The 21,751-nt window shown below is 39.3% G+C and overlaps 1 protein-coding gene across 2 annotated transcripts in view; it reads left to right on the forward strand.

Annotated features, from left to right (window-relative positions):
• The window catches only part of CNTNAP5 (contactin associated protein family member 5), an 855,278-nt gene that overhangs the window by 783,787 nt on the left and 49,740 nt on the right, over positions 1–21,751 (forward strand). The gene's annotated exons all lie outside the window — the stretch shown is intronic.

Here is a 21,751-nt window from a genome sequence, read left to right on the forward strand (position 1 = left end):
CAGATAACATCCCTGGATCGGCCGTCTCTGAAGAGCCAAGTTGGTGCACTGCAGCATCTTTACGGATACTATGATGAGAATGTCATGACACCTTCCAGACATGACCCCTTGCCGCCTCCCTCCAGCCCCCAAATAACCCACAGGAACCATGCAAGCGCTTCCTCTCCCATCATGGTTCTGTGAGAGAGACTCAAGCCACCCAGACAGCAGCCCTTCAGCCAGGTGCCCTGGGCCTTTCAAGGGTAGAGCAGTAACTGACAACAAAGGGAAGAAGTCAGGGAGACCATAGCCCACTTATATCCTTATTTGATTTTTAAATAAAACATCACGCTCTCAGTATTTGTTTTGTGTAATACATTTGGTTTCCTTATTGCAATTATCAGCTAAATGTGACATATCCTTCTGTAAGCAGTTCCATGTCAGGATAATAAACACTAATGCTTATTGCCTGTTGTAACAGAGTAGGTCTCTGGCAGCTGTGTTCTCTTGTGTGTGTGTCTAGGTTTTCTCCTGCCTCCGCGCTGGCAGCTGTCTCGTATCGAGGCTCTCCGTGCCCAGGAAGCCCTTCAGCTTACCGTCTGCAGTCGGCTCTGGTCTTGGTGAACTGTACACCATGGGTCAGGGGTGGATGAAAAGTCAGAGGAAAACTGTCTCCAAGTCAGCCCCATGTTGCCATTCCTCAGAGGTGCACTCACAGGGGGCCATGGCTAAGCCGGCTGACTTGGATGGGATGAGGAACGTTGTAGTTGACACATCACACCTGGAATCCTGATGCCACACAGCCATGACCTTGGAAGAGCTCTTTCATTTCTTGGAGACTGTTTCCATGCCACAGTTTTTGATAATGATGTCTACTCTCTCTCTCTCTCTTTTATTTCTGTTATGAAAAAGGAAGAATTTGTAGAACACCTAAAACCATACTTGCCCCATTTCCAAAAAATACAGGTTCCATTCTTCTCTTAGTCATTCCTCAGCTGTTTGTATAGTTTATTTGCCTGAGAACTGACTTCTTTAGAAGTATAATGTTAAGTATTTGCTTAACAGGGACCCATCATTTATTTGCCTTGCACACAAAAACCAAGAGGTTAAAGAGAACAAACTTATGTAGCGCTTACTACATTTCAGACACCACACCAAGTTCCATTCTATGCAATAGATACTATTATTATCATCCCAAATCACAGATGATGGAGCTGAGACAGAGCAGGTTTAAATAAATTGCTGATAAAGTCACAGATCCAAGATTTGCACCAGATATTCTGCTTTAAAATCTCTATTCTTTACTATTGATGACCCATACTTTAGCTTTGAGAGGTTCTCAGTCTAGAGCCTGAAATCTAGTGTTGTTTTTTTTCCCAAAGAAAGCCCCCCTCCACACATGCACATACATTCAGAAATGATATTTCCCTTAAAAACGAATGATGTTTCCCTTAAAAAGGAATTTTTAGACAATTGACTCTGTTGTTTCATCTCACCAGCTGTACTTTCTCTGAAGAGTGAATTTACTGAGCGCAAATCCCCAGGGAGAAATGGCTAATTAAGGCACAGGCTTCCTACCCAGCTGTTGCACACAGAGAGAGGTAGTTCATGTTTAAATATCCAGGCTGTAAAGGGGAGGTGAGGCAGCAGAAGGCCTCTGCAAGCTGCCAGGAGATATTTCTTGTTGAATGGCACTGGAAGCAGGAACTGACACAGCGCAATCTGTAAGTAACAGGACAGCGGGCTCCCCTAAATCATGTCAAGGAAGCACAGGGTAACACTGTAACCATGGATTCAAGTGCACTATGGCACTGAAGGTGCCACATAGATATCCAGCAGGTATCTCCTTAACACCGTCCTTTGTTGTACTTGCTTTCAAGATATCTTTGAAATGATTCATAATTAATACCTACTCTGAAGGGTTATTTCGGAAATTAAATAACAGTGCATACAACAGAGAGCATAATTAAAGTGATTTTTATCTATCTATTCCTATATAAATACACATATGATCAGACTATGCATACTGTGTTAGAAATATTCTCCTTTAATATGTTGTTGTGGAATCTTTCCCTATAGTTATATACTAGCAGTTAAATTGTATTAGATGATAACTTGTTCACATTTTTCTTATGTTTGAATTATTAGGTTGATTTTTAATGTATTACTTCTTTTGATGTTATGATGAATTACTTACTACTGAATCTTTGGGCCTTAACTATTGCTCTGGTTAATTGCTCAATTTACATGTATGCATATTTTTCTTAAGGCCTCAAATATACACTGCCGAATTGTCAAGGGTGCTGCAGAACTTGGAAAGGTCTCACGTGACACCTCTGGCCAAACTTCTAGAATGCAGAGGGCTTGCCTAGGGGTTAGCATCATTTGGGGTGGCAACATACAGAGCCACACATAGTACTAATGAGTCCAAGTCATAAAACCATAACATCCAGGGTGCCTGGGTGGCTCAGTCATTAAAGCGTCTGCCTTCGGCTCAGGTAATGATCCCAGGGTCCTGGGATCGAGCCCCGCATCGGGCTCCCTGCTCCTCAGGAAGCCTGCTTCTCCCTCTCCCACTCCCCCCTGCTTGTGTTCCCTCTCTCGCTGTCTCTCTCTCTATCAAATAAATAAATAAAATCTTAAAAAAAAACCATAAAATCCAACCCTGGTATGGCACTTAGCACCACTCTGTCCCCAGGCATGGAGCTAGGTGTCCAGTTTCTGGAAAATTAGTATTTGCTTAGTGTCTGTTATGTATTGTGCAAGGCTAGAACCTACGTTAGGTTTTTTGTTTTGTTTTGTTTTCTTTTTCAAAATCTAACAACATGTATGCAAAATAGATACTAATATTATTATTCTGGGTGCCTGGGTGGCTCAGTTGGTTAAACATTTGCCTTCAGCTCAGGTCATGATCCCAGGGTCCTGGGATTGAGCCCTGCATTCAGCTCTCTGCTCAGCAGGGAGTCTGCTTCTCCCTCTTCCTCTATGCTCTCTCTCTCTCTTAAAAAATAAAAACTTTTAAAAATATTCTTATTTTGTTTGGGGAAACAGAGAGTTTAGGTGACTTACTAAAGCTCACACAGTAAAGAATGGCTGCCTAATTCTTTCTATGTGACTGACCTAGGACAGATATACCAAGAAATTACATCTCTTGCCCCAGATCACACATGTTGGCATCAATAAGGAAGACTCTAATGTCATGGCAAGCACATTGACCCTTCTACTCTCCCAGTTAGAAGAATGACACCTCCTTCCTTCCTCTGACCTAATTGAGAGCATATCAGAGAGAGGAATGGGAGTTGGAACGGAGGTGGGTAGCCCATGGTAGGAAACTTCGACTTTGTTCAATGGTGAGACAGACACAGATTTAAAGACGGAGAGGGTAGAAAGGAGAATGAAGAGACAGTGGAAAAAGTATAGCATTTTCCAAGGGATAAGTATAGGGGAAAAATGGCTTTATAAGCAGATTTAGGAAACTTACTTACCGCAGAACTGTGAGCAAGATTCTGGAGTCATTGGGTGTTTAGCCAGGTGCTTTGTAAAGCTCAGAGCTACACAGGATACAGTTGTGTGTTAGTAGCAGAAGTGAGAAGCTAATAAGTTAGAGCAGATATTTAAATGGTAATGTCATCTAAAAATAAAAGTGGCCTCTAAATTGAAATTGCTTCTGCCACAGAGAGCTCTCCCCCTTGCAGGTTTTTATTGTATCCATATGTTCAGATCAAACACCTGTGTCCGTTTTGTGAACTATTTATAGTGGGAATAATTGGGAATAGGGATTGGTTTTCTGTTTTGGTTTACGATTCTTCAGAGAGAATTCTTGGCACGTTTAGTCATAATGACTATCACTGTCTTTCCTGCCAGTCCTCAGGTATGGCTAGTGGGGTCATTTCCCAAGTGCTGTGGTCTCCTGAGATGGGGGCTGACTGAAACATGCTGTGTCCATGGTAGCTTCTATCCATGCTCTTGAGTGCTCTGCAAATGAATTCTCCCTACATGCAGGGGAAGTATGCCTTGGGTTGTTTTGAAATTGTTTAACTATCTTCCATGAGTGTCAATGTATAAATACACTCTTACCCAAAGAGACCATAATCCCTACTGGAGTTATTAATTATACACGTATGTAGTGTTTGTATTCCAGCTTTCCCCAGGGAGCGCAAAGCACTTTGCAAATATGAATTGCAAACAATAAATAATGCCTTTGACTTCTAAGAAACCTATCTCTGAGGGTTTATGTTGATGCCTCCCTGAGCATTCTCACAAGAGTGAAGCCCTCACTTCTCTAGGGCAAGAAATCACCGCCTGTCTTCTCTTGTAAGAAAGAACAGTGGATTAATTTTACCAAAGTAGGACTGAGATATGTGAGGGAATAAATTTGTAATGATGTTTTGAAAACAGGATAGGTGACATTAAGTGGCTTTTGGAAGGAAAACATGTCTTTATACTAATATTGGGCCATCAGAAATTTTCATTAAACAGCAATAATGATGAGGGGAGGGGGCGTGTACAAAGCATGGACTACAGTGTGACAATCCCAAGGTAAGTATTGGCTCTGAAGCATCTGAGTGACTAAATCTCATCGTTGGCTAAAAGAACTCATTTCTTGCCCTACTGAAGGGAGTTATCCAAATGAAATATGTGCAGATAGGATGGACCTATTTATTTCACAGCTTGCTCTATTTTGAGTCCCTTACCCAGGGAAAGCAGCGGAAGAATTATTTGGGCCATGTTTTGGTTTAGCACAGAATCCAACCACAACTGAATTAGTATGTAGCAAATGTGATATTTTAGGTACAGTTTTGTTTGCAAAACAGTAAATAAATAAGAATGACTGGTTGCTTTCTATATAAACCTGCTTCTTCTAGGAAATCATCTGTTCTGAAATTGCCCTTTCACTAGGCAGAAATTTGAACTTGAGATGAGGATCAGGTCTTTCAGAATTCTTCGAGACTGCTGCCTACCCAGCAAATTGTACACATTCAATTGATATCAATTGGTAATGAGACCAGCTCTCCGGGTGGCTGTTTCAGAGCTCACTGCCACTCTTGCTTCTTTCCAATTCCCCATTGTGTAAATGGAGCTCTTAAATATGGTGCTGCATTAATAGAAATCTTTGCTGAATCATTTTAAAACAACAAAAATGATGACATGGAGTATCAAGCCCAAGCCAACTAGGATGATGATATGATGATGGATCTTTTATCTTGATTCCATATGGAATTCTTGCAAAGTACCTTCAGGGATTACATAATAATCAAAATAATAATTATGACATAAGCTAACATTTATGAATATCATGTTGCAGATACTCTAAAAGTACTTAATATGGTGTCAATTCTCAGAATTTCATGAAGTAAATGCTATGACTATACATATTTTGCACACACAGGAAGTGAGATATTGGGAGTTCATTCGGTTTACCTTGGGACTCTCTGGTAATATAGAGAGATATTGGGGTCTGATCCTGGCAGACCAGCTAATCATAACTATTACTCTGTCCTGCCTTTCAGAAAACATGTTGATAGGCACACAGGCTCAAGATTTGAACTGGGCCACCATGTCATGGAATTCTACAATGATTCTGTCATTTGAAGGAATATGAAGCATCTTATGAGAGAACACATATTTTATTCCCACACATTTTAACCAGTCTTTGAGCTGGAGAGCAATATCCCTAACTTACTATAAAGCAATATCATATCACACATGGCTGACTGAATCTAACTGGGTTGCAGTTCACACATCTTCCCTGTCAATGGCTCTTAGATGTCTATTTCCAGCAAATGACTTTTCCAAAATTCCAGTCCCCACATTTCTTACTGTTCGTTGCCATCTATAACTTTATATTTATATTATAACCTTATTACATCACATAAATTTTAGTAGTTAAAACCTACTTTAAGTGTTTCATTTTAAAACTTGTTTTTCTTCTTTCCATATTGCCAGTACTGTTCAAAGCTATTAATTAATTCCTTCATTAGATGACTGTTTATTAACTACCATATACCAGATGCCTTTGATAGGTACTGAAGACACAGAGGTGAGTGAAATAGAGAGGACCTTTGTCCTCCTGGATCTTGTATTCTGTTGGAAGAGTCACATGTTAATACACTAAGAGAAATAGAACTATAAACTGCAAAAAATTTCCTGTGAGAAAATGCAGGGTATTATGAGAGCTCCTATCAAAACTGGGGGAGGGGCACAAAGAGGGCTTCCCTAGGGGAGAAGTGGTTCTCCTCAAATAGGAAGGGTGGGTGGGGCTGGTTGGTTGGGTGGGTGGATTCCTGTGGAGGAGACATAGAGGAAATAGCGCCCACAGACCCTCTTAGGGGGACGGACAATGTGTGGAGGACCTGACAGATGGTCCCGCTGGCCACAGAGAATGAGGTAAATGATGTGGGAGGGGTCAGCTGGCCCAGAGCACCACCAGACCTGGAACCCTGTGGTCACGGTTCTTCTCTTTGCCTTAATACACCCAACCTTTCATCAAATCCTGCTGATCTTGGTGCTGCCCTCTCAAAATCATCTTTTCTCTTACCCAATCTGGGCTTGACTGTGCCTATAGGTCTTTAGATGGTTTGCAGGATTCCCATCCCTAGCCGTCCTAAGGCCCTGAGACCTGGAGTTTTTCTCTGCAATTTTTCCAAAATATATCCTACAATGTTCTTTCCATTAGAAACTTCACTGACTCCTCAACCCTTGCAGTATAAGCCCGGACTCATGGGACAGTATATACAACCCCTTAGCATCTGGCATAGACTGCTTTTACATGGGGAACTGAACTTCCTGTCAGAAAGTTTCCCGCTTTAAAGCTCTTTTCTGTAAACTAGAATGTATTGTCAACCATGAGGAAGTGCTTGGGGAGCTCTGGAGATCTTTGCTAAATATTGGAAAACAAAAATATAGTTATTTTATTTTTCTTTCAAGAAAAGCACACAAGTCTCTTTTTCAATGTTTCCATAAGTGAACAAATATATTTGATGTAGTAAAAAAGTAATATTAGCTTTCTTTTATGTACAGGCTTTCTGAAATGCATTCATTCCTTCATTTGGCAGATATTTTGGCAGCACTTACTATATGTAAAAACAGTGGAGGAAATACTTTAAAGCATGTGAACCTCTTTTGGCTGCAGTATAGGACTACAGGAGGGGGTTGGGGAGATATGGCTAACAGATTGAGATTAAGATTAGGTAATGTAAGTCTCAGGACTTAATTATGTTGCTATGTAGGGAAGATTCTTCACAGTGAGGTGAACCTGTCAGGCATGATGAAAGAAGGTAAATTTGTTGTTGATACAGGGGAAAGTGCTGGAGAAAAGGTGATCAGTGGGAAGTCCATGCATGGCTCAAGCATTTTAGAATATGGGGTGGGTGCTGGGTGGCTCAGATGGTTAAGCGTTTGCCTTCGGCTCAGGTCGTGGTCCTGGGGTCCTGGGATCAAGTCCTGCATCCGGCTCCCCGTGGGGAGCCTGGACAAAAATAATATGGGGGGGGATGTCCTTGAATAAGGTGGCCACCTTTCCACCTGTTACATGCTCCCATCAAAGCTAGGATAGTCCCTCTAGGTCACTAGGTCACGACACTTGTTTTGTTTATAAATTTAGATTTACTTTCCGTCTTCACTGGGAGGTGTGAGCTCCATGAGAGCAGAATCCTTGACTGTGCAGTCCCAATGTCGAGGGGGGGGCGGGGAAAGGCACGCTGTAGGCATTCAATAGACAAAAATGTGGAGGCTTAATTACATGGCCTCTGATTCTTTTTTTCCTCCCAAGGACTATTATTAATGTTTGTTCTTGCTTTCTTTTCTTTCTTTCTTCCTTTTTTTTCCTCCCATAGTTCTACTACATAAAATTAATCATCTCAGTAGAGAACAAAGTTTCTTGTCTTTTCTCTTCTGTGCATGTGTAATGTGTACATCTTTTTGAGAGATTAAACTGTATAGTTAGGCAAGGGCGTGTCATATGTGTAAGTGTACATGGGTTAGAGGGTGTGAGTGTGTTAGTATGTTGTGGGTACGGGGGGGGGAGATGTTCTTCATTATTATTTCATTTCTGTTGTACCTGATATTCAGACAAAAGAGGTTGAGGAGAAAAATAAACTATTCTGGGTGCTAGTCTAGTCTCCTCTCTCTGTTCTGTCTAAGATCTGGAGGCAGAGACCCTTCCTCAGCTACTTATCTACCTCAAATTCATGGTAGCATGTAAACAAAGTACTATAGGCCTTGGGTTCAAAACCTCATGTTGCAACTGAGACTTCAGGTATATTTTTAATTTCCCTGAGCTTCACTTCTTCTCATTTGTGACAGAAATAATAACTATTCCAAATTGTCATGTCACAGGCTCTGACCCAGGGAAGTGGCTTGTTCTTCTTAAGAGTGGAGCAGCAATCTTTTTTTTTTTTTTTTTTTTTGTGGAGCAGCAATCTTGGGAAGGGGTCTTGGGGAAGAGCCAAAAGCAGGCTCTTTAAGTCTGCATCTTGAGACATCCCCATGCTACTCTACTCCTTCATCAAGAGAAATGTGTCACATAAATACACAAGAGATTTTACAAGAGGTGGCATCGGATAGGCACTCCGTAAACTTTATTTTTAACCTCTTCTCTGAGCTCATCTCTCAGACGCAAGTCACCATCTCCATGGCTAAGGCCCATGTTGGAATAAGAAACAATAAGGGATCGAGAAGGGACAACATTCTGGATAGGGTCTTCACTTCTGAACAGGTGGGACTCCCCATTGGAAGAAACTATCGGTCAGGAAAGGCCTCCGTGCAATTGTCTGTGTGCCATTAAACAGGAGTCTGTGGTTATATCTTGATGACTTTGCATTATGAAAAGTGTCTGAAGTTATTCATGAGCTAGTTACACTATTTGTTAATGGTTTTAGAAAATGGTTTAGGAAATCATCTCTAATTGACCATCATTTATATTTTCATTTATGGGAGTGCCTGAAGCCAGCACTGACTGCTCTGTAATTTGTGCACTTGGCAGGCTGCATGGCACTGATGGGCATCAAGAAAACACAAAGGCCCAGGCATGTGGGTGCCGTTCCAGCCATGCTACACCTTTCATACCTTTAAGCTTCTTTTTTTTCACCTTTAAGCTTTTTAACGAATCATCATTCTATGCTCAACATTTTTTTTTAGAAAGTTTGTTTGTTTTTTTAGATTTTTTTTATTTGACAGAGAGAGAGAGCATGAAAGAGCACAAGCAGGGGCAGCTGCAGAGGGGGAGAGAGAAGCAGGCTCCCCACTGAGCAGGGAGCCCGATGGGGGGCTCGGTCTGAGAACCCTGGGATCATGATCTGAGCCGAAGGCAGACGCTTAACTGACTGAGCCACCCAGGCGCCCCTCAACATTGTTTTTTAATGTTCCTTCTTCACCATTCCCAAGTGGTGTGCACAGTATTAGATGCTAAGGATACTTTTAGACCTGATTATTAAATGCAGGCTTGTTAGCTCCCCATAATATGGATGTATTTGTGCTCTGTGTCAATCACTGCTGGCCCCAGTCCCCGGAATGACATCATTAGAAAATGTATCAGAGCTGTCATCCAGAGCTGTGTTTTTGGAAATTATCTTTATAAATAACATTTAGAAAAGGCAAAATTATGATTTGAAGAAATAATGGCTCCATAGAGGTAATGGCTTCCTTAAGGAACACAAGGTTTATATCCCAAATTTATTATCTTCTGCTTATTTTCCACTTGCACACCTGCTTTCCATCCAACCATAGACACACACACCCTCCTCTTTTTCTTCTCCCTACCTTTTACTTGTTATTTCTTCTTTTTCCTCCTTTTTTCCTCTTGTCTGTGTGACCAAGTTTTGTGTGTTCTTTATGACTGCAGTTCAGGGTTTATCACCACCACTGGCAAGCCTTCCTTGATTTTCCAGTTTTCTTACCTGGCAGATGCGTTTCCAGAATTTGTTTTCACTGTACCGTATTAGTCTTCTTATGGTCCTGGGTCACTTGCTAGGCTGTGCATGTTTTGGGAGAAAAGGTTTGTCTTTCTTCTCTAAGCCAGTGTTCATAACACCATTCCTGGAACATCATGATGTGTCCCTTCCATCTGCTGCACATTGACGGAATGCCTACTCCTGCCAAGTTCTACACTGGGCACCATGGGAGATGGAGAAATGAGCACCAGCTTCTATTAGAGAGAAGTACTGGTTCTCAGCAGCATTTTAGCCAACCTGATAACAAGTTGCAAATCATGACCCAGTATTTCTGTGGATTTGCATCATTTATACTGTCAGTACTTGTCATCATCAATTTTTTTAAATGTTCACAAATACATACACAGCTAACATTAGTTCCAAATATTATAAAGTTTTAAGCGCCATGATCAAAAGCATCTATATTCAAAAGCAATTGGATCATAAAAAGTGAACATAAAATTTACAAAGCCGCCTCATCCTGAATAAAGACTAATTACTATGTTGAGTTCTAATGACTATTGCTTTCCAACCCCATAAATCATATACAAATAAGAGAGAGCTTTTAAATGTAAGTGAACTCTAATTGGGTCTCAGCAGAAAGAAAAATAGATCTTTAGTAGCTCCATGAAACCTCTGAGCACATAAAGCACAAGCCAGTGTTTCCCATGGAGTTTTGGGGTCTGTGCCTTTTACAGATGCTGTAAAGACTGAATTCAGAGAACAAACCTGAGCCAGAGGAACCTGTTTGATTTCATTCTTCTATATAATTTGAAAAATAAAAACAAAAATAAATTAAGTTCCTAATTTTGTCATTCAGTGTATTTTTCTTTTTATTGAAAAAAGGCTGACATTCCATAATGTAAGCCATAAGAAAACAAGGGTCTGGACAGAGTACCATGGAGGAGGGGCAGTTGGTCTGTGTTTATTCCCAGTAATGGGACTCTTTTGCTATGCAAATGACTTTTGAGTTAAAAGTAAGACAGGTTGAGGAATATTTTGTGCAAACATAAACAAACAGAAGCACTGAAATAGAAGATAATTGTTACTTATTAAGGTGCTTAGAATAGGGCTGAATGAAGTAAACCAGAACCCATCACCAAATAAGCTGGAGGGAGGATTTGGTACCTGTTTATGACTTCCTCTGAGAGTTTTCAAGGTTGTTTTTGAATAAGAAATGAATTGAGCCCTAGAAAACCATCATAGCTGAGTGGATCTGGGAAAGCTCAGTGCATTGCAGTTACTGACTGATGAGAAATTCTCAAATAGCTGAGTTTTTTTTTTTTTCTTTTTTAAGGATAGCTGATTCTTTTCGGTTCTAATCTATCCTCACCTTGCCCAAGATAGAAGTAGAAAAACAACCTTAATGTTTAACTTTGCCATGGAAATTGACTTTATCTTCCATGGGGCTTGCCATTCTTTTAGTATAAATGTTTCCTTTTTCCAAGAAGCTTAAAAATATAAGATTTTTAAATTTTTATTTTAGAGACATTTCATTAAATTTAGCATTCAGTTGTGCATGCAGTGATTTGAGGACAAGCTCCAGACAATTGAGTTTGGCTTCAGAGTAGCCACAAATTGGTTTTTAGTGTTTTCTCTGTGAAGTCTGGCTAAGTAGGACTGTCATGCAGATATATGCCTTCATCCAAAGGGCTTTATTTGTATATGGTAGGTGTTACAGGAAAGATGCAAAGCATGGCTGCTACTCTACAGGGAAATTCATATTACAGTTAGATTAGAGGGAAGATCTATGTAAAATGACTGATAACTAAATGTCCAACCAAGTTAAACAAGCTATATTCTCTTTACATGTAAAATTAGTGTAAAATAATAATGTATATGTTATAATTTTTGATGTATAAAAATGAAATACAAGAAAAAATCTTAGACAATCCCTAGAACAAAATAGACAATGGATATTTTAATCCTATTGATTATACTCATACAATAACTAACATTTATAGCTGTAACAATAATTATTAAAATTATCATGATCAACTCTTAAATAGTTGCTTGCATTATATATGTTTAAGCATGGGTGAGATAAAAGAAGTATTTTTCATATATCAACAATACTGTTCACTCATTCAATTAAAAAAATAAAAAAATATTGATTGAGCCCTCCCACTATATGCTAGGCATTTTTTTCTCAACACAGGGTATATCTTAGGAAAAAATACAAGTAAAGTTCAGTTTTCATGGAGCTTACAATTAAATGGATAAAGAAAATCACTAAACAAGTTAAAAATATATGAATTAAGAAAAGAGCAGGATGGTGATAAGTACTCTAAAAACTAATTATTTGAAAAAAACAGACCCTTCTATAGTGTCTAACCAAAATCTATGTAAAGAATATTTTTATATAGTGACTCAGAATCAGTTTGTATGACTGAAACAATATTTCCCCTAAGTATATTGAATAATACTCATATTTTTTGTTTTGGACTCTTCCATTTTATTAAATATCTGCCTTCATGGAACTTACATTCTAGTGTAGGGAGATAGGGAATAAATAATAAATATTAACAATAAGCAAAATGTTACAAGGTGATAAGCCCTGTGTGGGGAGAGGGAAGAGCAGGGTAAAGGGGTCAGGAATATGTATACGTGAGGCCAGGGCCTCACAGGTTTTAACATGACTATCAGAGAACTCTTTAAACAGGTGGTATTTGAGCAAAGCCTTGGAGGATTTGTGGGGTGGGGTTAGGATTGTTGGGGAGCCATGTGTATATCCAGAGAAAAGCAGTCCAGGCAGAGAAAACTGAGAATGGAAAGTCTGAGACAGATGTATCTTTGTGGTTTGAGAACTGTTAAGGGAAGCATTGTGACTGGACCCCAGTTAGAAGGGGGAATGGGGTAGGTGATGAGGAAAAATAAGTAATGAAAGTCATAGGACCCTACAATCACAATAAAGACATTGCCTTCTAGTCTGGGTAAGATAAGGAGTCATTGAAGTGCTTTGAGCAGGGGAGTGATTGATCTGATTTATACTGATTTATAGCAACTGATCTGTTTTATACTGATCTATATGATTTATACATCTGATTTGTTTATAACAGGATTGTTCTAGATGCTCTGGTAAGAATAATCTATAAGGTGCTAAGGATAGAAGAGGAGTAGTTAGGAGGCTATTGAAATAATCTGGATGAGAAATGTTGGCTGTTTGGATGAGTGTGCTAATAATGAAATTGATGGAGGTAAAGAAACAGTTGGACTCAGCATATATTTTGAAAGGGGTGCATAAAAGTATGTCATACCTACTAGAAATAGAGTATGAGACAAAAAGTCATGGGGTGGTTCTAAGATTTTTGTGCCAATCACCTGGAAGTAGAGGCTTGCTACTACTTGAGGTGGGAAGTTATGGAAGAAACAGGTTTAGAAGAGAGGATCATGAATTCGGTCTTGGGCATATTAAAGTTTGAGGTTATTAGGCATCTAAGTAGAGATGTTGAAAAAGTAATTGTATAAAGCAGACTGCAGGTGAGGGAAGAAGACCAATCTGGAGATATAAATTTGGAATTGGTGTACATTTAGATAATATACTGGGTTCAGTAGCGTCCCTCCAAATTCACCTCAGAACGTCAGAATGTGATTTTATGTAGAAATAGTGTCTTAACACAGCTAATTAGTTAAGATATTAAGTCATGCTGGATTAGAGTGGATTCTAAATCCAATGACTGGTGTCTTTATAAGAAGAAGGGATAATGATACATAGACTCATAGACATATGGAGACACATAGAGAGAAAGACATGTGACATGACAGTAGAAGTAGAGATTGAAATGATGCAGCTATAGGACAAGGAGCACCAAAGATTGTCAGGTCCCAGCAGAAACTAGGAAGAGGCAGGAAAGATTTTCCCCTAGCGTCTTCATGAGAAGTTTGGAAATGCTGACACTTTGCTTTCAAATGTCTGGCTTCCCAAACTATGTGTAACACCAATTCTAAGAAACCAAAAAGAGAATATTGGAACCATAACACTGGATGAGATTGTCAAGGCAGTGAGTTTTGAAAGAGAAAAGTCCAGAGATTGAGACTTGGGACTTCAACATTAAGAGGGCAAGGAGAAATAGAGGAATCAGTAATGAAGAGGGAGAAGGATGGCCAGTGAAGAAGGAAGGAAACTAGGAAAGAGAATGTTCTGGAAGCTAAATGAAGAGTTTTACAGAGAAGAGAGTGACCTGTCTAGAATGTTAAGGAGATTTAAGATGGGGATTTTGAGTGGAAAATTGGATTTAGCAACATGAAGGTCATTAATGACCTTAGCAATAGAAGTTTTAGTAGAGACCCAGGGGTGAAATCTTACTGGAAGGAGTTTAAAAATAAATGGGAGAGAGGAATTGGAGACAGGAAATATAGATATAGCCTCAGAAGTTTTATTACAGATTAGAAGAGAACAGAGAAGTATGGCAATGGCTAAAGTTAAAAAGGTTGAAGTGTTTTCTTTTCATTTTTCCCCTTTAATATAGGAAAAATGCTAATGGGAATGAAGTAGTACAGAGGATGAAACAAAAAATTGTAAAGGAAGGGGGATGTTGCCTGAGTGATGTCTTCAAGTACATGAGGAGGATGAGAAGGAATGCATAAAATGATATTAGGTGGAATCATAAACAGTTTATCTAAGTTAAATAATATAAGGTAGAACATATGGGTATAGAAATTGATAGATTAGTAAATATGGTGTCAGGACATGTGGGAGTTCTTTTCTGGTTGCTTCAGTTTTCTTGGAGGAGCAGGAGACAACAGCTGAGGGTGGGGAAGAAGGCAGAGTTGGGGGCCAGAAGATAGAAGAGAAGACATTAAAGAACTGTCTGAGGCAGGAGGTACACTGACTTAGTATATGCACTGAAAGAGAGGACATAAGAAAGACCCACTTGAAGTTGGGGATGAATATGAAGTGGCCTACGAGCAATCTGCATGATTTGTATTGTCTTCTGCCAGCTAAACTGGGCAGGAGTGGAGAAAGCATAGGTTGTGTTTTAATAGTTACAATTCTACCAAGCAAATATGTCCCTTCAGTAAAGAGTAGCCAAGGGATTTAAGACCCTGTCGGAGAGGATGATTTACAGTGATGGACCAGGCAGTTTGAGCTGGGTCAGGAGAAAAAAGAGGATGTGAAGGGGATGAGAAACACCAAGTAGTTAGGGAGATTAATTCTTACACCAGAGATTATGGAAATATAGGCATTAGAAGAGGGAATCAGATGAGCACTGGGTGTTATATGCAACTAATGAATCATTGAACACTACATCAAAAACCAATGATGTACTATACAGTGGCTAACTGAACATAATTAAAAAAAGAAAGAAAGAGAGAGAGAGAGAGAAAGAGAGAAAGAAAGAAAGAGAGAGAGAAAGAAAGAAAGAAAGAAAGAAAGAAAGAAAGAAAGAAAGAAAGAAAGAAAGAAAGAGTAAAAAAAAAAAAAAAAAGGGAGCCAGAAAGGGAGAAGGCTGTATTAAAAGAGTGAGAGGCTTTAATTGTAATTATGGAGGGGTTGAAATTATTAGCAATAACAAATACTGAGTTCTGTTTACTGATTCCATGATGCACTAATCAATCATGACAACAGTTTGGAAAACCTTGTTACATGGAGGTGCTAAGGTAAGGATGTATGGGTATAAAAGGTATGGTTGTATGGATCACATCAGATCCATGAGTGAGGAGAGAACTTTTGGCAAAGATCTGTAAGAGGAACATTACAGGTAGAGAGAAAATCAGGTGTAAGACTCTAACACAGGAGTAAACTTGTCACATAGGAGATCATAAAGTAGGTCAATAGTAGTTGGAGCTTAGTGAGCAAGGGCAAATGTGGAATGCAATAAAAACAAAGTATAGAAGAAGATCATATAAGATTTGAAGGCCATGACAAATACTTTGGATTTTATTGTAAGTGTATTGGGGAGCTATTAAAATATTTTAATCAGTGACATCAAAATTTCAAAAGCTTATTTGACTGATGTGTAGAGAATGGATAGTGTGGGGACAAGAAGTAAGACTAGAATATGGGAGATGACTTTAGATGTGTTGCAGTAGTCCAAGTGAGAGTCGGTCATAGATTAAATGAGAGTGTGGTGGTTGAGCTGGAAAGAAATGTGGAGATGCAGGATTTACTTTGTAGAGACCAGATGGTTGCTGATGACTTGTGTGTGCATCATGTATGCAGGGGTGCTAGTGAAGGAAACCAACAAAACAAGGATGACTCCTATAATTTTTTTTTAAAGTTTTTATTTATTTATTTATTTGACAGAGAGACAGAGAGCACAAGTAGGCAGAGCGGCAGGCAGAGGGAAAGGGAGATGCAGGCTCTCCACTGAGCAGGGAGCCGGATTTGGGGCTTGATCCCAGGACCCTGGGATCATGACCTGAGCCGAAGGCAAACGCTTAACTGACTGAGCCACCCAGGCACCCCTGACTCCTAGAATTTTGACATGAGCAACCAGTAGATGGGTGGTGCCACTGGGTGGGGCAGTGGAGATAGAACAGAAGCTAATTGGTGAGAATGGTCTGATTAGTAGAAGCTGAAGGTGTACAGGAAGCCACACAAGTCTGGGAGTGATAGGGACTGATAGGGAATGGAAAAGATTCAACATTGTAGAAGAGCTCCTGCTTTCAATGTGAAATGATAAAGAAAGAAACTGACAATAATCTATGGATAGAAATACAAGAATGGACTCTACAGCGTTGGTCTAGTACCTCCATGGGTGTCTCTTTTGATCTTGTGAGACCTGGTCATGCTCATGGAAGACCTTTTAGATCTGGCATGCACACTGGATGTGCAGGCTAATTTTCTTAAGATACTACTTTTGTACATCAGACTAGTCATGCATGTGTCTAAAGTCCTTTATGGGACGTGTCTTTACAAGAACAAGTCTAGATTCTTTGTCATTCTAGTGTGAGCTTCTCTACCTGGCCTCTCTACTAATCTCTTCCAAGTTCTCACTCAAGGTACAGGTCTCAAATTTTCCATCTTTCAAAATGAGAAAGTTGGTTAGGTGCATGGCTGCTAATATTCTCATCAGTGCTAATGGCCTACAGTTTTACTGCTTCAAACATGGTAAATTTCAGCAGCATTGTTCTTAAATCTCTACAACTGCCTAAGCATATCACCTTATATTTTGTTCTGTTTTATCTTCCTAGTTAACTTCTACCTTCCTGCAGCAAACCTCTTTCTCTGAAAAATACTTTATTACCTCAACCCTTTAACTGCTAATTGTTTTTGTTTTTGTTTTCAGATTTTATTTAAGTTCTAGTTAGCTAATATACAGTGCAATATCAGTTTCAGGAGAATTCGGTGATTTGTCACTTACATACATCATCATTTTGAATTCACCAAACGTGTATTCTGTATGTTCTGTCAAATCATTTACCTTTCCCTTTGCTCCACCATCCACTTCTCTGTCCATCCACTCATCCATCTAACCCACCACACATCTCTTTGGAGTCAGAGTGCTATATTGGAAGGAACATATACTTTAAAATTCTTTACCTCTGGGGCGCCTGGGTGGCTCAGATGGTTAAGCGTCTGCCTTCAGCTCAGGTCATGATCCCAGGGTCCTGGTATCGAGTCCCGCATCGGGCTCCCTGCTCCTTGGGAGCCTGCTTCTCCCTCTGCCTCTCTCTCTCTCTCTCTTTCTCTCTCGCTCTGTCTCTCATGAATAAATAAATAAAATCTTTAAAAAAAATAAAAAAATAAAATTCTTTACCTCTGAGTTTGAATCTTCTTCTCCTTCTCTAGTATTTTCTTCTTCTCCTTCTTCTCTTCTTCTTCTTCTTATTTATTTGTGTAGCTGTTTACCTCCCCGAAAATCTATTTCCTGATATGAGGATTTGATTAAAAAATATCAATATCTTGGGGCATCTGGGTGGCTCAGTCAGTTAAGCATCTGAATCTCAGCTAAGGTCTTGATCTCAGAATCTTGAGTTCAAGCCCTTCATTGGCTTCACACTGGGCATGGAGCCTACAAGAAAGAAAGAAAGGAAAAAAAAAGAAAAAGAAAGAAAGAAAGAAAGAAAGAAAGAAAGAAAGAAAGAAAGAAAGAAAGAAAGAAAGAAAGAAAGAAAGAAAGAAAGAAAGAAAGAAAGAGAGAGAAAGAAAGGAAGGAAGGAAGGAAGGAAGGAAGAAAAGAAAGAAAGAGAAAGAGAGGAGAAAGAGAAGAAAGAAAGAAAGAAAGAAAGAAAGAAAGAAAGAAAGAAAGAAAGAAAGAAAGAAAGAAAGAAAGAAAGAAAAAGAAAGAAAGAAAGAGAAAAAAAGAGAGAGAGAAAGAAAGAAGGAAGGAAAGAAGGATAGAAAGAAAGAAAGAGAAAACATATTTAGGGGTGGCTGGGTGGCTCAGTCAGTTAAGTGTTTGCCTTTAGGTCAGGTCATGATCCTGGAGTCCTGGGATCCAGCCCCACATTGGGCTCTCTGCTCAGCGGGGAGTCTGCTTCTCCCTCTGCCATCGCCCCCCCCCACTCATTCTCTCTCTCTCTCACTCTCTCAAATAAAATAAAATCTTAAAAAAAGAAAAGAAATATCTTTAGTACAGGGTTTAATGTCTAAAGTATAGTAGGCATGTATGACCTTGCTTTTGCTTTCAACTAGATTATAAACTTCTTAAAAATAGAACTATAACATTATAATTATTTGTTTATTTAGTATCTGGCACACATTAGGCATCGAGTAATTTTTTAGTTTATAATTTTGGTGCAGTGGTAATAAAATTCTCCAGAGTGGATTTTTATTAAAAAAAATATCTTCTGGAGACTTAAGATAGCAAACCCTGTGTTATACTTTGTAGACACAAAGATGAATAAGCAACTATCCTTCTTAGGGGACCTTAAGTTCAAGAGGAAACACAAAATAAACATGATGAATTGGAGGGGTGCCTGGGTGGCTCAGTTGGTTAAGTGACTGCCTTCAGCTCAGGTCATGATCCTGGAGTCCCAGGATCGAGTCCCTCATCGGGCTCCCTGCTCAGCAGAGAGTCTGCTTCTCCCTCTGACCTTCCCCCCTCTCATGCTCTGTCTCTCTCATTCTCTTTCTCAAATAAATAAATAAAATCTTAAAAAAAAAATTAAAAAAAAACATGATGAATTTGGTTTGTTACTAAAAGTGAGCATAGTGGCAATATAGTAAAAGAAAAGATTATGCTAGTCTTAGAGGTTAGTGAAGATCTGGGTCATGTGAGCTGGGTTTTAAAGAATGAGGAGGAGCTTGCCAGGCAGATGAGGAGACAAAGGAAAAGAAAAACACACAGAGGTAAAGAGGGGCATTATCTGGAGAGATGCTGAGTGTTCAGGTATGATTCAGATATGAAAAATATGTATGTGATAAAGTTGGAAAGGTTAAAAAAAAGGCTTCGTATATCAGGCTAAGAAATTGGAATATATGGTGTAGAATTAAGGAGGCTTAGAATTTTTTTTAAGTGCTAGAGTCACATGACTGAATATGTATTATAATACTCACACTAATGGCAGTGTGGAAGACAGTTGAGTAGGAAGACTGGAAAAGTGGGAACCAGTTAGAAGAAAGAAAACAAAATGATGTTTTGGAATAACTGACATGGAAGAATCTTTACCCTAAGGCCCAATCCAAGGAATTCAACTAGATATTATTTGGACTTTTCAGTTTTGAGTTTCTATTTCATATTTTTCCATTTTTATGAGTAGACACTTGTCAAGCAGGATACAAATAATAAAATGACTTACAAATGGTATGTGGTGTCCTTTTGAGTATTAGAGTAGATGTGAAAATAGGGTCAACAGAGAGAAACAGAGAGAAGGTCATGTGAAGGCAAAGGACATCAGAGTGATGCATTTACAAGCCAAGGAATGCCAAGATTGCCAGCATCCACCAGAAGCTAAGATGAGGCATAAAAATATCCTAGCCTAGAGCCTTTAAGAAAACATTTTGCTCTTCTAGCATCCAGATCTATTGTCCAGAGAAAATAAATGTCTGTTGTTTAAGAAAAAAAGAAATAAAGAAAAAAGAAAGAAAATAAGTTCAACATCTTCCAAGGGGAGCTTGGCTTCTCCTTAACCTGAAGGTCTCTCTCTTCAGGCAGCTACATCCACATAGATATGTACAGAAAATCTGTCACTGATCAAATTAAAGCCTAGGCAAATCCAACTGTAAGCTTGTCAAATCTATGCACCTATGGGTATTTGGAGTGTGGGGTCCCAGTGGTTAGGACTGCAGGGAGAGACTGTTCTGTGGGCTGTCCTATGGGGTGCACATGAGTGATACAAAGCTGTCCAGAACAGATGTAACCAAATCCTGGTAGGCTGAGTTGTTACTTTGAAGAGGCAAGGTTTTCTACTATGCTGCTGGGAGACCAAAGAGTTCTTTTGGCCAACATGAGGTTGTGGAGTAAAGGTGGGTGGAGGGAGAGAGGACAGTGGCAACAGCAGCCTAGAAGTAGCCTCCTACTCTTACTTCAACTCAAGAAGATCCAGGGTTGTTTTTATTTTTTTTTTCTGTTTTCTATAAATTTCATTTTAGATTTAATTTGAATGAAGCATTCTATTTTGTTAAATATTTTATATTTTTAAGTAATCTTACACGCAGTATGGGGCTTGAACTCACAACACTGAGGTCAAGAGTTGTACACTCTATTGACTGAACTACCCAGGTGCCCAAATAGTGTTCTAATTTAAAACCAATTTGAAAAACACTGGACCAGATATATAAGGCAAATCCAGGTGCATGGGAAAGAGATAAACCTTAAATGCTAACGAGAGACAAAATTTTGAGGGCAGTTGGTTGGAATCCAAACCTGAATGAATTCCCTGAAACATCACAGCCTCAGATGCAGGAGGATAAACTAGTGCAGACACTACTAAATTCTAGAGGGGGCCTTCAGGAATTATCCAGTTCCTTAAGCATGCCACTCGTATTCTCCAGGGTTTCTCCCAACTTTGGGCCAATAAATACCAAGGTGAAACAGTTTCTAAGAATAATTCATTGGTCTCTGGATTTATTGAGAATATGTATCACCTAAATTTGTACTATTTCAGAGGAGTTATTTCTTCAGATGTAAAAATTTTCTAAGCCCCACTGAATTTGTTGGTCCTTCCTTCCTTTCCTCCTTCTTTGCTTCCTTCCTTCTTTGCTTCCTTCCTTCCTTCCTTCCTTCCTTCCTTCCTTCCTTCCTTCCTTCCTTCCTCCCTCCCTCTCCTTCCCTCCCTCCCTCCTTCCTTGCCTTCCTTCCTTGCTTCCTTCCTTTAAAATTTACTGAGTATTTGCTATGGTCCAGACACTAGGAATCTAAGATATGTGCAGATCCTCAAGGAGCTTACAGATTTGTGTGAAAGACAAGTGAGTATACAAATAACACAGCCCAGTACCTGCTAGGGTAGAGATGAGCACAGGGCCTGTAGGAGTAGAAGATATTGATTGCATCAAAACTCCTAAGAAATTGAGATCAATATTTGTATGGCTCTAGAAGAACTGGTTGAAATATTTTAGACATAAACTGTGATGTTGGGGAAGCTTCAGAATACTTTCATAGGCAGAATCCCTATGAGACTATTAATATGTAAGATAGATGATTGTGAGGCAAGTGTTAGAGAAGATATATAAAATAGAAGTGATTTTTAAAATGAACAAATGCACACAGAATATGTATGCAGATGAATTACTCAGACAGTGTGATGCTAAGAGTCCGAATACCCTCAAGGAATGTGGTACTCACCACCATACCTGACACACAATTATCACATGTCAATTTAGTTTATTGTGTTGAATTAAATATGAACATGCCCAGATTCTTAGAATTGGAAGGAGTGTGGAAGAGCATGCCATCCAACAGCCCACTAGTGCACACAATGTGTGTTTCCTTACCATAGGCTGGCTGTCGCCAGGT

This window comes from Eumetopias jubatus, unplaced genomic scaffold (genome assembly GCF_037043125.1).
Source record: "Eumetopias jubatus isolate StellerSeaLion01/CBP00866 unplaced genomic scaffold, mEumJub1_p1.0 scaffold_3, whole genome shotgun sequence".
Taxonomy (NCBI): Eukaryota; Metazoa; Chordata; class Mammalia; order Carnivora; family Otariidae; genus Eumetopias; species Eumetopias jubatus.